Source organism: Phacochoerus africanus, chromosome 1, assembly GCF_016906955.1.
Source record: "Phacochoerus africanus isolate WHEZ1 chromosome 1, ROS_Pafr_v1, whole genome shotgun sequence".
NCBI classification, from domain to species: domain Eukaryota; kingdom Metazoa; phylum Chordata; class Mammalia; order Artiodactyla; family Suidae; genus Phacochoerus; species Phacochoerus africanus.
The window spans coordinates 55,470,288-55,485,282 of NC_062544.1; the positions used below are offsets into that span (position 1 = coordinate 55,470,288).

Sequence of the window (14,995 nt, forward strand, 5' to 3'; positions counted from 1 at the left end):
AGGAGACTGTGTTCTACCAGGGTTAAAAAGGGTTACGTTTATTTTCATTCTTCTCTCTTTTTTCTTAATGTGAGCAGGACACTGAATTACTGCCAGAAGCAGTATCTGAGCCCTAGAGATATAAAAATACACTTTAAATCAAATCACAGTTCTCCACTGTCGACTCTGAAGATTTCTGCGTGAAATGACAGAGCAGTCCACCTCGAGCTCTATGTGTGAGCCCACTGCTCACAAATGAACTGTTTTCATCAAAATCTTCTCTTGAAACGACAGCTCATCGCAGATGAAATCATTTTCTTCCTCTGGCTTCTTAGACAAATCCCTTCCATTTGGTGGGGTAGAGCAAACATAAGTTAACATTTCTTGGTAAGAGTTTTTCGATTAAAAAAAAAATAGGTGTGGGTGGTCACTATTGAGAAAGTGTTACATATTGCAGTTAAAGGAGAGACCCATTGTGTGTGTGTGTGTGTGTGTGTGTGTGTGTGTGTGGTGTGTGTGTGTGTGTGTGTGTTCTAATTGTCAAAGTCTCTATTTGCTTGAAAGCAGCTGTCATTTTTCCAGCTACTTAGCCTTTGGAAGTGAAACCAACACTTTGTACTTTTGGATCTTAGGAATTAAGCAGACTATCCTAAGATGTACCAGAATTAAAGTTCTTTGCATAAATGTTGTAAATATAGTCCTAAAACCAAATTTTATTTACTTCCTGTCATTCACACAAAGTCATTTTTTTTAATATAGCAAATTACTTCGGAGGAATATTGAAAACTGTCAGCACCACCCTCCCCGCCCCCACATTTCCAGGTACAGGTAGAAGAAATAGTAAAGGCCAAAAGAGATGGTGGTCTCATTGTCACCAGGCTTTACTGCTCTGCACCCCTGAGTTCTGAGCTTTCCAAGCCTGACCTACTTGAGAGCAGGGACTGTCACTCACACTGAGCTGTCCCAAATTACACACTGGCTTTGCAGTCAGGACTAGGCTGGGACCACAAAATACATCCTTGGTGTCCCATGAGCCCAATTTGAAGCCCCAGTTTCCAGAGGTAAAATGCAAATCCTGTGTGTTGCTTACTCAATAAAATCAATAACCCCTTCCCATCCAAATCATAATTTAATATTTTCACATTTAGTACACACTGTTTCAGATTTTTTTAAAAAAGGGAAACATGCTTTTCACAAGAATAATTTCATAATTCTCAAAAAGGAAGAAAGCTTCTGAAGATGTTTTACAATTGTTCATGATTTTAAAATATGGAGAAAATGAGTCCCCAGCTTATTAAGGTTCACTAAGGTATGCTATAGAGTGCCTTCCACTGATGAGTACTGTAGGGCAATATTTTCAACCATTTTATTTTTCATATTCAGATACTTGTTAGAGTTGCAGGAAACACTATGGAAATCGGTACAGAGAAAGTCCTGTTATGCCCACACTGTGCGGGAAGCCAGTATATAATCTCTCTGTTTATATCAAATATACAGCTTATTTAGATAAGTTATATAGATGTGAACATTTTTGTTTATATCAGTTTCATAGAGAGAGTATTGTTTTTATTTCTGTATATACAGGATCATATGTCATATGTAAATAAAGTATGTTTTACGTATACACTCAGATTACCCACCAATTTAAGTGCACCCACAGCTGCCATAAAAGAGACAGGAATTCCTTTAAAGGGGGCAGTCACACGTGCAACTGTAGAGACAGCAGATCTGAGCTGGTATCCACTGCCTCTTGCCAGGAAAGTCAGGAGTGAAGGCAGCCCTTTGTTCAAAGGGCCCCACCGGTTTAGGATGATTTGGGACGCCACATCACTGGAAGCGGCAATCCGGACAAGGAATTTGTGAGATGAAGGTCGCTGGGTCCCACCCCTTTCCTGCGGAGTTTCCCTTTCCTGTCCTTAAGCGCACCCTCCCCAGCGCCTGGTCCCCAGCCCCGCGAGCGGGGCTCTGGACGGCGCCCCGACTCTTTCCTCCTCCCCCGCGCTGGGCTCCAGGCGATCGCCCCCCGCTGACGGGGCTCTGGCCGACGCGAGCCGGCCCCTGAGCGCCGGCCGCAGCTCGAGTTAATAAACAGTTAAGTTTGGAAGACTCAGCAGACACGTTGAGGGGGAGTTACCCAGCCCAGGCAGCAAAAACATCCCGGCGCATTCCTGGGGAGTCCTCAGCTGCCAGCATCTGATTAGAACCATATCTCGCCGGGAGTGGCCCGCGGCTCCGAGGCTCCCGGGCCGGCGGCTATTTAAGCGCGGCCGCCGTGTCGGCTGCGCGGCAGCCAGGAGGCTCGGGCACCGGGAGTCATGCTCGCATCGCAGAGGCGCTAACTAGCCTGTGAGTAGCTTTTCGAGCCTTCTTCCCTTTGGCTCCATTTCTGACGACCTCCTTCCCTCCCTTGCTTTTCCCCACCTCGGGACACAGACGCAGGATTGTTGGGGCATCATAGAAAGGAGACGGGGTGCTTGGGCAAACAGGCGGTTTTGTGGCCTGACATCCGAGGAATGCTCCCATGGAATGCTTTTACCTTTGGGGTCGGACTCCAGATGTCCCCCTTGTGACATTTAATAAGCACTTCGTGTGTGTGTGTGTGTGTGTGTGTGTGTGTGTGTGTGTGCTCGCGCGCGCGCGTGGGTGTCTCTGTGCTCCTTTAAAAGCTCTGCGGGCACCCGGGGTCGGACGCTGGTGTGGCTGCTAACCGCCTAATTAACTCCTCCAGGGGTGTTTATTTTTGTCCTGTGACAAAGGCTAGGGACCTGGTTTGTGCCCAGAAGAAGCCTTCCCTGGTGTCTGACAAGAGTACAGCATTAAAATGTGAACTTTGTCTTACACCCGCATTCTTAAGAAAGTATTTGCCCAAGAGGCTGGACAAACTTATTTGAAATCCCTGGAGCTCTGACCGCCGTTTAAATGCTGTTTGCCTGCTTTCTGTAATCTGGAAAAATTAAGTAAGAATTCTAGGAAAGGGGGAAAAAAATGAATGGGTTAAAACGGTGGAGCACCAGTCAACATAGCGGTTTTCATAGCATAGAGCTGACTCTGTTATTTGTTTCTGCTGCCCTTTCCTCTTGACTTAATTCTTAGCCTGGAATTCAGGTCCACAGTCAGTTTTAGCAGGGAGCCGTTTGGATCCAAAGGGAAATCTAATTGGATTAAAAACACTTAAAGAATCTGGATGTTATCTCCACACCCCCACTCCACCCCCTCCCAATCTTATCCTTTTTCTTTTTAGTTTGTGTTTGGAAGCAAGAGAGGCACTCTGTAAAATGAGAAGAGGAGAAATAAGCTTCCAGACACATGGAAAGACTTAAAAATTATGGAAGGGCGACTTCATGAATAGTAAATGTTGTTATTGCACTATAAAGTGACTTAATGAAAAAATTTCTGGCCCTAATCAGGCAAAGCACTGGAGTGGGGGAGAGGAGGTAGAACTCACTCAAACAGAAGGAATGGCTGAGCAAAGAAGGCAGCTGCAAAAATGCTTTCAAGACGTCTGTCTGATAAGGCTCTTGGAATGGCTTTGATGGGATATATAATTGATCTTCCTGCAGTCTTGAGGTTGGCTCCCCACACAGGAGTGTCAACTGGGTGTTGAGGAAGGAGGAACTAGCTGGGAATGGGGGAGCTTAGATACCAAATGGCTTGCCTCCATTCTCTGTGACACCTCCACCTGGCTTCTTCAGCCAGCAGCCAGACCATGGTTAGGCTGCCCTCCCCTGGGCCCAGTGCTCCGCCCATTCCAGGTTCTGCCTCTCCCTCATAGAAGGGAAATAGGCCTCCATGACACTAGCAGAAAGTTTATTGCCTTGAGAATTCAAGAGTATTTGGAATCGAGCTCTCCTTAATCTTTGGGGAAGGTCTCTTTTGGTTGAAGTGCTAGGTGTGTGGCAGTAAACAATGCTACGTTTAATACACTGTGCCCTGTGCAGTGTGGATAGTCTTGTTGGGAGAGCACAAAGGAGGCCTGGTGGTTTTCCCCAGTGTGTATTTCTGGTACAGGTTATTTCTTCTACATCCCTAATCGGGATCCTCCTAGAGCAGTCTCGTTTTTTTTCCTATTGGTGATGAATAACTTCACTTCCCCTTCCCTTCCCACTCCCGGCCCTGTCTCTTCTTATCCAAATGGCTGCCTAAGAAATCAGTTCTTCTTAAGCTATACCCTTCTCCATTTTAATGTATGTCCAGAACAGGCAGATGGGAAGGGAACGTCTTCCAACTTTGAGCCTTGACACACTGGTCGTTGCCATTCTGATGATCTTGGACCCATCAGATCTTCTCCTGACGATGTGAGAGAGGGACAGGAGCATGGCACTTATTCAAAGCCTCGCCTCATTTGTTAAGGGCAGAATCCAGAGTCTGCATTTCCACTCAAAACTTTTTATCGTTGTGGATTCAACTAAAAGCCTAAATTCCTGTGCATTAGGCTTACTTGTGTTGTCCAAGAGGTTGAATGGATTTCAGCCATCTTGTTTGGGTTGAAGGGAATTTCTTTTAAGATGCTCGTTGGCATGAAGGGGGTCCAGGGATCCCTGGAAGCTACTGACCAGCCAGTTGGGGTGATATTTATGGGCCTCCTCGGCCGCAGTTACCTGAAGATTTAGAAAGCAGGAAGGCAGAAGCCTTGGTCAGCAGGAGGCTTTGTGAAGATACAGGCTATTAGTGGTACAGCCAGTATGCACTGCTTCATTTCTCCTTCTCCCCTCATATGTCTGTAAGCCTGTCCTTGCTACCACCAATATTTTTTACCAGAATAGCTTTGAAGGTTTCATGTGTTTCCCTTCCTCAGTCTCTCCTGACTTGAGGATTTAATTAATGCTTTTCTTGGAGACAAAAATAAGATGCTGAAAGACTTGAGAAGGGTGCCAAAAACAGAGCTCTCCAGGGTGTTAAGTTGCCCTAATGGCCAGTGGAAGGCTTGAAAGTGGACTGGTTGGGGAGGTTTTGATATTTGACCAAGCGCATAAGGTGTTCTACCCTCCAGGCAGAACCAGAATGAGAACTCGACTGGCAGTATGAAACACCTGTGTAACAGGATGTGGTATTTGAAAATTCTTGAGGGCTGCTGTGTAATTCTAAAGTCGAAGCTGTGCCACTGAACTGCACAGAGGTAAGCAGGAGTCACATTTAGTTGAAATAGCTGTAGTGTCAGATCTTGTCGGCTTAAGGGAAACCTAACTCATGGTAATGTATCCTGCCTGGATTAGTCCTGTGACTCAGAAGGAAAGGAGGCCATCTAGTCCCCTTCTACAGAGGACATGCTAATTTCTGGTGAGGGGAACAAATAACGCTAAGTATGGACATAAGGGGCAAGCACACAGGCTGGCTTCCCCTTCCCACCTAGCACAGCTGAGTGGTGGGAGTGGTGGTTGAGAGCGTGGGTTCTGGAGCCCCATTGCCTCAGTTCAGATCCCACAGACAGCACTGGTGCTCATGTGACCATGAGCAGATTGCATCATCTCTCTGTACTTAAGCTTTCTTATCTGGAAAGAATAATAATATCTACCCCCAAGGCTTATTGGGAAGACTGGTAATCTAATGTGCTTAGAATGCTTTATTTTATGTTTTGTTTTCATTTTGCTCCCTGAACCACTGAACCACTGAATTATGTACCTTGGTGAAAACTGACAGTGGAATAGGGAATTTCTTTGTCAAAGTTGGACCCCACCCGCCTACCTGAAAAATGTTAATCACTTAAGCACCTAATATTAACAAAGCCAGGGAGTTTGCTGGGCTTATGCGAAACGGACTGAGAGTTACTCTCTGTTCTCTGCCTGGCGCCTGCAGTTTAGTTTGGTCAAGCTGACCTCCTCTGGTCTCATTTAAGTCTTTCCCACCTCCCTCCCCTGCCCCCAGACTCTCTACAGAAAGGGAGCAATCCTTCCCCCTGAAGTCAGCATCATAGCAGAAGGAAGTGGGAAAGGAGGGACCACCCGGACTAAACTGAGGGACTCGGCTAGAAATAAAGTCTGAGTCAGTAGAGCCCCATACTGTCCTTGCCCTCATAGCTGGGCAGGTTGCCATGGTTACTCCCCTTCCTGACTCTTTCTCCTACCTTGGAAGGAAGCCTGAGACTCCAGGGTAAGCAAAATCTGAACAAATTGCTTCCTGGTCTGAAAATGGAAGTTACTTTTTCATAAAGTGAGGTAGTATCTCCTCTCTACCCAGCTTATCCTTTTCCTCTTCTTCCCAACTTATTCTAATCTAAAATTTTACTCCAAATGTTCAAATTCGTGCTAATTCCTACATTGTTGTAATAGAGAAACAGTAGGGCTTATGAAGCTTCAGGAACATAAAAGCTATTGTCTCAATATAGAAGCAGCCTGGCAATGTTTCTCTGCTGCCATAACTTATAACTTAGCCCCTAAGCTAGCTAGCGGCAAGTGACCTTTAGCTACTGTAAAATTTTGAGTAAACTGGGGGGTGGAATGGGGTGGTGCTGAGTGAGTGTCACCTGCAGGGACGTTACCAGGAGGCAGAATGCATGAGCGCTGTCACTTAGATTTTTAGGTAACGACGGAGAAAAAGGAGCAGGTAGATTAGGAAGTAAGAAGACTGGAAAAGCTGGGTTTGGAACGTTCTCCAGCCTGGAAGGGACTGGAGTGAGGGGTTTATGGCTTAATATTTTCTCTGGATAAAAAGCTATCTTACTTCTCCTTAGCAATATGATGCAGACTTAGATCTTCATGTAACAGATGAACTGCCATAAGTTCTCATTTAACTGTTAAATTCATTCATTCTTTCAAGATGGGACACTTGGGAGTTCCTGTTGTGACTCAGCAGTTAATGAACCTATTATCCACGAGGACTTGGGTTCGATTCCTGACCCCGCTCAGTAGGGTAAGGATCTGGTATTGCCATGATCTATGGTGTAGGTCGAAGATGCGGCTCAGATCCCACGTTACTGTGGCTGTGGTGTAGGCCTGCAGCTGTAGCTTCAACTTCACCCCTAGTCTGGGAACCTCCATATGCTGCGGGTATGGCCCTAAAAAGACAAAAAAAAAAAAAAAAGTGGGACACTTAGTTAGCTAAATGTAGTTCATGACCAGAGAGAACTCAGCTAAGACTGGTTCTGGTTCTTAGAGTGTGGTCCCCAGACCAGCTACATCAGCATCACTTGGGAACTTGTTAGAAATGCAAATTCTCTGTTCCCATCCCAGATCCACTGAACCAAATATGAGTAGTAGGACCCATCCAGCTGTATTTCAACAAGCCCTTCATATAACCGAAGAGTAATGTTCATAATTCAGTTGTTCAGTGGAAAGCATAACAAAGTAACTGAATTCCTACAGCCATGAAAGTAATAAAGCAAAGCATTTAAACATAACTCATAAAGATGAAAAAGCAGAGACCTTTACATTTTTCCTACTATCTTAAGTATTTCTTTCTCGATTCTTGGAAAACCAATCTCCTCCTTAGTTTCATATTATCAGCTTGTTTCCAAATTTTTTCCTTTCCTTTGGGTTTTTTATTTTTATTTTTATTTTTTGGCCTCTCCCAGAGCATGTGGAAGTTCCCAGGCAAGGGATCAAACCTATGCCATGACAGAGCCACAACAGTGACAACACTGGATCCTTGGCCCAATGCACCACAAAAGAACTCCCATTTGAGAGTTTTTCAAAATATAATTAATTTGCATTTATTAGGAGACTATCCCAGTTAAGTCTTTAAAAAAAAAAAAATCTGCAAACTAGATCATTACCTTTAAACCAGATAGTTTTCTCTAACCTATAAAACTTTTTATTTTGTTTTTTCAAGCCATGCCAAAGTGCCCATGAAGGCCTCTCCTTAACAGTAAAGGAATCTACAGCGCTTCGTGTTTATGGTTTATGAAGTACTGTCCCATTCTCCCATTTGACTTTCACTTTAAATAACTTAAGGTAGAAGAGATATCTCCATTTCTTAACCCCAGTATGATCAGTAGATATCCGCTTGCCCAAGGTCATATCTATAAGTGGTAGAGCTAGGATTCAAGCATAAATCTTTAAGATTCAAATCTTGATATTTATCTGAGTATTTAGTAAATACCTAGTTGTGAAGTACGTTGCTAGGCTAGCAATGGCAGAAATCCCAGTGAAGAGATACCTAGAAGAAAGTCTACATTGTGTGAAGTAAAGAATGTAGACCGTGGGTCTGCAGTGGAATGACAGTGCTGCCATTCCTCAGGCATGCTACTCAATGGCTCTGACCATTAGTCACCTTGCAGAACAGTCCTAAGAAAGACTGATGTTAATCAGAGACTAATGTTTAGCAGAGATCACACCTTAAACTGAAAGACACAAGGGTATGCCCTTAGAAGGAGAGAACTGAAATTCTGGCTTTGAAGAAGCAACATAGGTTAGTGGTGAAGAGCATGGACTTTGAACTACAAATGACTGTCCACAACCCAGCTTTGCTATTTAAGACGAGATATAACAGTTGAGCTTCATTTTCTCCATCAGTGAAATGAGTTGCCTCCAAATCGAAATTAAAGGAGAAGCCATAAAGAAATTACTTATAACTAAGCTAATGATGGAAAATGGTTTTGTTCTCATTGTCTGTGGTCTTTAGGCAAGCTAGACTCTAGAGGTGGACACATCCAGGCTGAAAATGAGAAGACCATCTTTCTTACATACTGTGGAACTATTAAGTGTGAGAGTCAAGCAAGAAAATGTGGCAATGCTTCATAAACCAGTGCAAGCACTTAGATGTTACCTCTTAAGGTACCATTAAATCTCCTCTGGGCAGGACAATTGAGCCCCTGATGTCTAGAACTGATCCATACCCAAATAACTGGAAAGCGAAGAGTAACTTCATTGAAGTAACCATGTTGGATGTAGCTGCCCTCCTTGTTCTAAACATTTCACTCACATGACCTCACTTATTTTTCATATTTTAAGTGTCCTATTAAGGGGCCAAGACCTGTTCTAATCTATAATATGTAATACAGATGCTAAAGTGTTTTGTGTTGCCATTTAGTGTAGCAGAATTAAGCCAAATGCATTTAAATATTTGTCTGAGCGCTTGCATCGACCTATGAAGAATGCTGAACCATTCTGGCCTTGGGGCACAATGCTAATCCAGATGGGAAACAAATAACTTACTTCTGGATCAGAAGTTGGAATGGCACACGTAGTAGGTGCTCAAATATCTTAAAGGAAGATGTCAGCCATGCTTTACTACATCAGCGTTGGGTGATGGTGGTGTTATTTGGTTTTGCTTGGAGTTTCTTTTTTCAATCTTTGCCTCTAAAGTCAAACATCTTAAAGAAAATCCCATTTTTGAAGTAGAAAACAAATACGTAACCACTGATAGAAGAGGCTCTTCCATCTATAGCTGTTGACAATAAGGAGATGGAATATTGATTTCTGCCCAGATCAAGGTTTAACTATAGCTGAGGCTTTTAAGAAACATTCATGTACTTAAAGTGAAATGATAGTTTTATAATGTCCAGGCTGTCTTCTGAAGGATGTATTGATGCATAGATGCTTGCTTCACTGCCTGATAACTTGTTTTTGAGGTTTCTGACTTGTCTAGCTGGTCAAATTTTTCTTTGGTTGTGACTGAAAGTTGGATGAACGTATTTACCTAACACGTTCTAGGGAACACATAACCAGCAACAATTGCTGTAAGAAATTTAGAAAAAATGACAACTGCTCAACTAACATATGGTTTTATTATAATTAAGTGGTACAGGGTAGGATCTAGAGAAAAAAAAAAAAGCATGGGTGTGGTAATGGACTTGGCCTTTAAAGGGATGGTAGAAGTCAGATCAGCAAATATAGAAATAGAAATGCATTTTAGATGGAAGCTTATAAGCACATGATGCAGAGCAATGTCCAAAGAATACTGATTGGCCAGTTTGGCCAAGAGAAAGTACAGGCAGGAGACAGGTAAGGATGATATCATTTGGAAAGGAGGAATGGGTTCCACTGAGCTTTTAATGTCAGGGCAAGGACTCAGGTCTTTATCTGCTAAGCAGTAGATTTCTTTATTAAATCAGGAAAACAGAGTGCTGACTCCTCAATTTATCCGGCTACATTGGCAGGATGAGTTTGAGTGGTGATTGCTTAGCAGTTGAAGAAAAACCTATATTTCACGAAATATCAGCAAAATAAAAATTTAATCTTCAGGAGCAAAGGGCAACTCTGTATTACCTCTAATGTCTTACCTGCCTTGCTCTCTACCAGACTGTGGGGGCTAGAAAGGTAGGATAAATGATTCCCTGCCCTCAGAACTTCATTGAGTGAGGGGAAGAGTTCTACATAACTCTAAGGGCAACTATAGGTCATGGTATATGTAGCGAAATGGTGAGGCTGGAGGGAGGCCAGTGAAGACCTAAGATAATGTGCCTGGAGTGGACTTTGATTGACAGATAGGAATTCAGTAGGTGAAGGCAGTAGTATTACAGGCTAGGGAAGTAACAACAGAAGGCATCGTGTGTGTGTGTGTGTGTGTGTGTGTGTGTGTGTGTGTGTGTGCAGGGCAAGTGGAAGAGATCGGCTTCTCTAGGGAACAGATGACCCTTCTATGATTTCAAAGTATGAAAGACTTTGAATCTCACCTTGACTGTGAGTAGAGGAATTGATCACTGCTCCCGATGAATACAAATTTAGGAAGACCATGGGGTCTGATAGGGTACTGCTGTAAGAATTCAGCCATGAAAAGTAGATCAGGTTTAACTTGAGTCTCTTAATGCTTAGATTCTCATTGGATCCTTTTGAGAAGATGGAAGGAAGAATTCATCCCAGAGTTTTCTACTTCAAGTATGCTAAATGTATTATGAAATACTTGTGTGGTGTGCCTAGAAAATATAAAAATAACATTGTAATAGGTGTTGGAGGAACAAGGTATATGACACAAGGTAATATAGCTCTTTTGGAGGCAGGAATTTGGAATGGCTCTGAGGCAAGATTGGGGAGGAATGCCATAACAAGGAAGTAAAAAAAAATTTTTTTTTTTTTTTTTTAGTGGGAAGGGAGGAAAGATGTGGAAATAAAGGGTAATTATGGAAAATAGAGGGTCAAGAGTTTGCCAGATTCAGTAGATATATGAATAGTCTAAGATAAAATCTTAAGTTCATTCTAAGCTACAGACAGTACTGTTGTTGATCTTTTAGGTAGATCCATGAACAAAAGAAAATCTGTAGGTCCGTTGCCAGATAGTGGGTAGAGATATAAATATTTGGCTTTCTAAATAAGAACTTTAGTAGAAACAGTGAATGCAACTGTGCTCTGTTTGAGGATCTGGATTCTTATATATCATGCAGCCAAACTTGCTGAGGGCCTTACTATCTGGGGTGATAATAAACTCAGCCTTCCATTTCCTTGATGAAGGCTAAACTTAACCAAATGTTACTGAATATTCTCCTGCTAATGCTCTTGTAAACAAAGTAGTGCTCCTTAAATAACTAAAGCCACTAGTAGGGGCCCATAGTTAATGTTTTTAAAATATTGCTTCTTTTAAACCTGGAGTTCAGTAGTTTGGTCTGATCTGAAGTTGACACTGCTGTACCCTTAGAAAAATCTGGTAATTAAGAGTGCCACAGAACGTGTAGTTCTAGAATATAGAGGTTTGTGTCATCTCTGAATTGCTTGTGCAAATTCAGTGACAAAACTGATACCAAATGAGCACAGTGTTTCTTTCCTGTGTTTATGAAAATGGTGTCAGTTCAGAACTTTGGATTTTAAGACACCGTTGCAGGAGCATCACTGACATTTCTGAATAACCTAGCATGTCACAAGATTTTTTCTTTTCTTCCCACTGGTTCTGCCACATAGATGCTCTTCCGGTTGCAATATTGTTATAGGAGATTCCCAAATATTCAGTGTAAATATCCCCATCTAATTAATGTTTTAAGTAAGTGTCATCATTTTAAAACTGTCTCTTGAAGACAGTGATTAAGACAAAGTTTGCATGTTTCCCTGGTTAGTATTAATAAGAAAACAATTTGTAGAGGTCCTTGAAGTGGTCCGATTTTGTCTTCTCATAAACATTATTAATGGCAGTGAAACTTTCTACCCTAATCAGAAACATTTCCTCTTAACACCAGTTGCAATTATTCCTTGCTATTCTCTCTTCCCTGCCTATACTGTAAGCCCTTGAGAGTAGAGACCATATCTACTTTTGTCAGTCTGTAGCATTATACAGTGCTTGGCACATAGTAGGTATTCAATAAACACTAACTAGATCATCAGGTGAATAAGTGATTCAAGCTACTGTCTGCAACATTGACTGGAATTTATTATAAAGTGAGCAAAATGGGGAACTTCAGCTTGCCTTATCTGTTGACATAAGCAAAAAAGTTCTGAGTCTTTTTTTTTTAACCTTAAAGTTATTTATAATGAGCAAGATCTCTATGTTCCTCTAGTTTATAGCTACTCAGGGCCTGAGAAAGGCAGACAAGCTGTTACTGAAATTCTCCAGATGGTGTGGTTTTTTTCAAGTCCTTGGTTAAACTCGTACCACTGGAGTGTTCATCATGGTGCACACATCTCTCTGACCCAATGGGTATAATTACCTGGCTGATAATGATCATACTGGTGAATAGTTTTCAACCTGATCTTTCATCCAAGGACAACTTTTTACTCTCCTCCTGTTCTCCTTTTAAAAGCATCTACCAAACCATTTACTAAACAACTAATAAAAACTGAGAAAACAGATGAAAACTTTGGCTTGGTACTGGATAATTAAAGTTATCCCTTTGATAGAATACAGTTTCTGCTCAAATCAAGGAAAACTGTTTTTTTTTTTTTTTAATTTGTGTGTGCAGCTATATTGTAGGTAAAAATTGATAATCATTAGGTTCTTTAAATGCTTTAATTAGGTTGCCAACTTGTTCCTGTCTACACAGACCCCATTGGATCTAAGAAAACCAGTCTGAAATCGGCTATAGACCACACTCCGACCAACTTTAAAATCCTAGCATAAAAGTTTTTTCAAACCCTCATGAGCATTTGATTCAAAACTTATGCTCACTTGTTGTAATACATCAGAAGCTTTTCTCAACAACTTTGGATACATAAGCATCAGTTAAACTCTAAGACAGTGTGGAAAGCTTGCTATGGACAGTGTTCTGTATGCTTCCAGAGGTGTTCAAGTTCAATATATAAGTTCTCTTAGCTTTTGTTATGAAGCCACACGGAAAGTCCAGTTCTCTTAGCTTTCTTTAGAGTTTATTTTCATGTACCTGATCCTAGAGTAGCTTCATGATTTTATCCTTAGCCCGAGTTAAACTATAAATCTGCCTACATTTTAAATATTGCTGTCTGACAAATTAGCATGTCTCTAAGGAATTCAATTTTTAAAATACAGAAAGGTGTGTCACCCTAATACCGCTATTCTAAATGTTTAAGAAGCGGAGATCTGTCTCTCACCCCACTGCCACTCTTCTTAACCAGTATTTCCTTGGTACTGATCCTTCTAGTCTCTCAGTAGTTATTTGGAGAAACAGATATACAATGGGAAAATGCTGTCTATTCTGCTTTACATAAGGAGCTATAATGCCATGACTATTTTAGTCAATAGCTGCCTTTTACAAAAGATGTTCCTTTAGGTGTACATATTATCATCACTTACACACGTTTTTATAAAACTGACAATGGGAATCCTTTTTTTTTAGGGTCTTAGAATGAAAGTTATAAAACATAATGGCCTTCTTTTTTTTTTTTTAAGCCACTTTTGGGACATATTGTTTATTTGAAGTTTGAGGGTCACCAAACTTGGCAAAATGGGATAACCTTGAATCTGACATTTGAGATTGTTAGGCCTTAACCTTTCTATTAAAAGGCTTTGTTTCCAAAAGATTAGCCAAGTAATTAAATGAAAGAAACCGGCAGTGTTGAATCACTCAAAATGGCAAGTTCGTGCAACTATCATACTACAAAGCTATCTGACTCTTTGATGCCATGGCTCCATACATGGATTTGTCACCACCCTGACCTCCACACCATTGCTCAAAACCTCAAAGTCTTCTCAGTACTGTCTAGACAAAATATAATTCTGTAAACCCATCCAGTCTGACCTGCTTTTCAACCTTTTCCCATAGTATAACCCAGCATGGGTCCAGTATTCTAGCCAAGGTGACATAAATATCCTTCTCCCATTGATATCAATTCCTCTTTCCCAAATGTATTTCTGGCTAATGCCCATTCCACCTATTGGAAGAACTGGATTAATTCTCCCTTTTTGCCTGGGTTGTTCTAAAACAAATTAAGAGCATAGATATTAGACGTGTGCAACTTTCAGAGGGCTGATGAACTTCCATACTTTAGTTTCTACTCTTGTCAAGACGGATTGAGGATAGCTTTCCCTGGGACTAAATGAGAGAGACATAGCATCACACCTGACATATAATAAGTGTTCAATAAATTTAACCTTTAATAATATGATATTCCTTCTGTGTTTCCAAAAAACCTATGAAAGCTGTCCCCAACCCTGTACTCCAACTCACTTTACTCTGATCACTTTTTCTAGAGCACCTGTTACGTTCTGAAAGACTCTAATCCACTTACGGGTTTCCCCTGCTAGTGTGTAAACCCTATGAGGTAATAGATGTTTCTTTTGCTCACTGATGTATCCCAACCTCTAGAATAGTGCCTGGCACGTAGTAGGGACATAGATTTGTTACATGAATTAATTTTTTGGCACTGACCAATGGCATTTAGGGGTAACTTTGTTTCCTGTCTCGAAATCGTAGTGGCTTTGAGCAGGTATCAATCACTATGCCCTGTATGCTCTCAACAGCAATGAAAAAAGCTGCCAGTACTTGGAGGCCTTTTAAATTTTCGAATGGCATGGCCTCAGGGCAAAATCTGGGGTAAAGCCAGTGATTCACCATCTGTGGAGTCCCACTGACTAGGCATAGTATGAGACGGGTGACATGCTCTTAAGAGTCAACAGGAATGGCACTTGACTCTTAAAGGAATTTCTTCGGTGGAGATGCAAATGTAGAATGACATTTCAGTGAGAGACCCTCAACACTGGAAAGACTGACTCTGAGAAAAAAATTTTATCTATATCCTGCTTCTGT

The 14,995-nt window shown here is 41.6% G+C and overlaps 1 protein-coding gene across 3 annotated transcripts in view; it reads left to right on the top strand.

The window, feature by feature from the left end:
- The first annotated feature begins 1,760 nt into the window (after positions 1-1,760).
- The window catches only part of DAB2 (DAB adaptor protein 2), a 55,303-nt gene continuing 42,068 nt past the window's right edge, over positions 1,761-14,995 (top strand). Inside the window, exon 1 of one of the 3 annotated variants that reach the window (XM_047766626.1) lies at positions 1,761-2,325. The gene's annotated coding sequence lies outside the window, so the exon portion shown is untranslated. The remainder of the gene's footprint in view (positions 2,326-14,995) is intronic. The other 2 variants (XM_047766606.1, XM_047766637.1) reach the window with 2 other exon arrangements.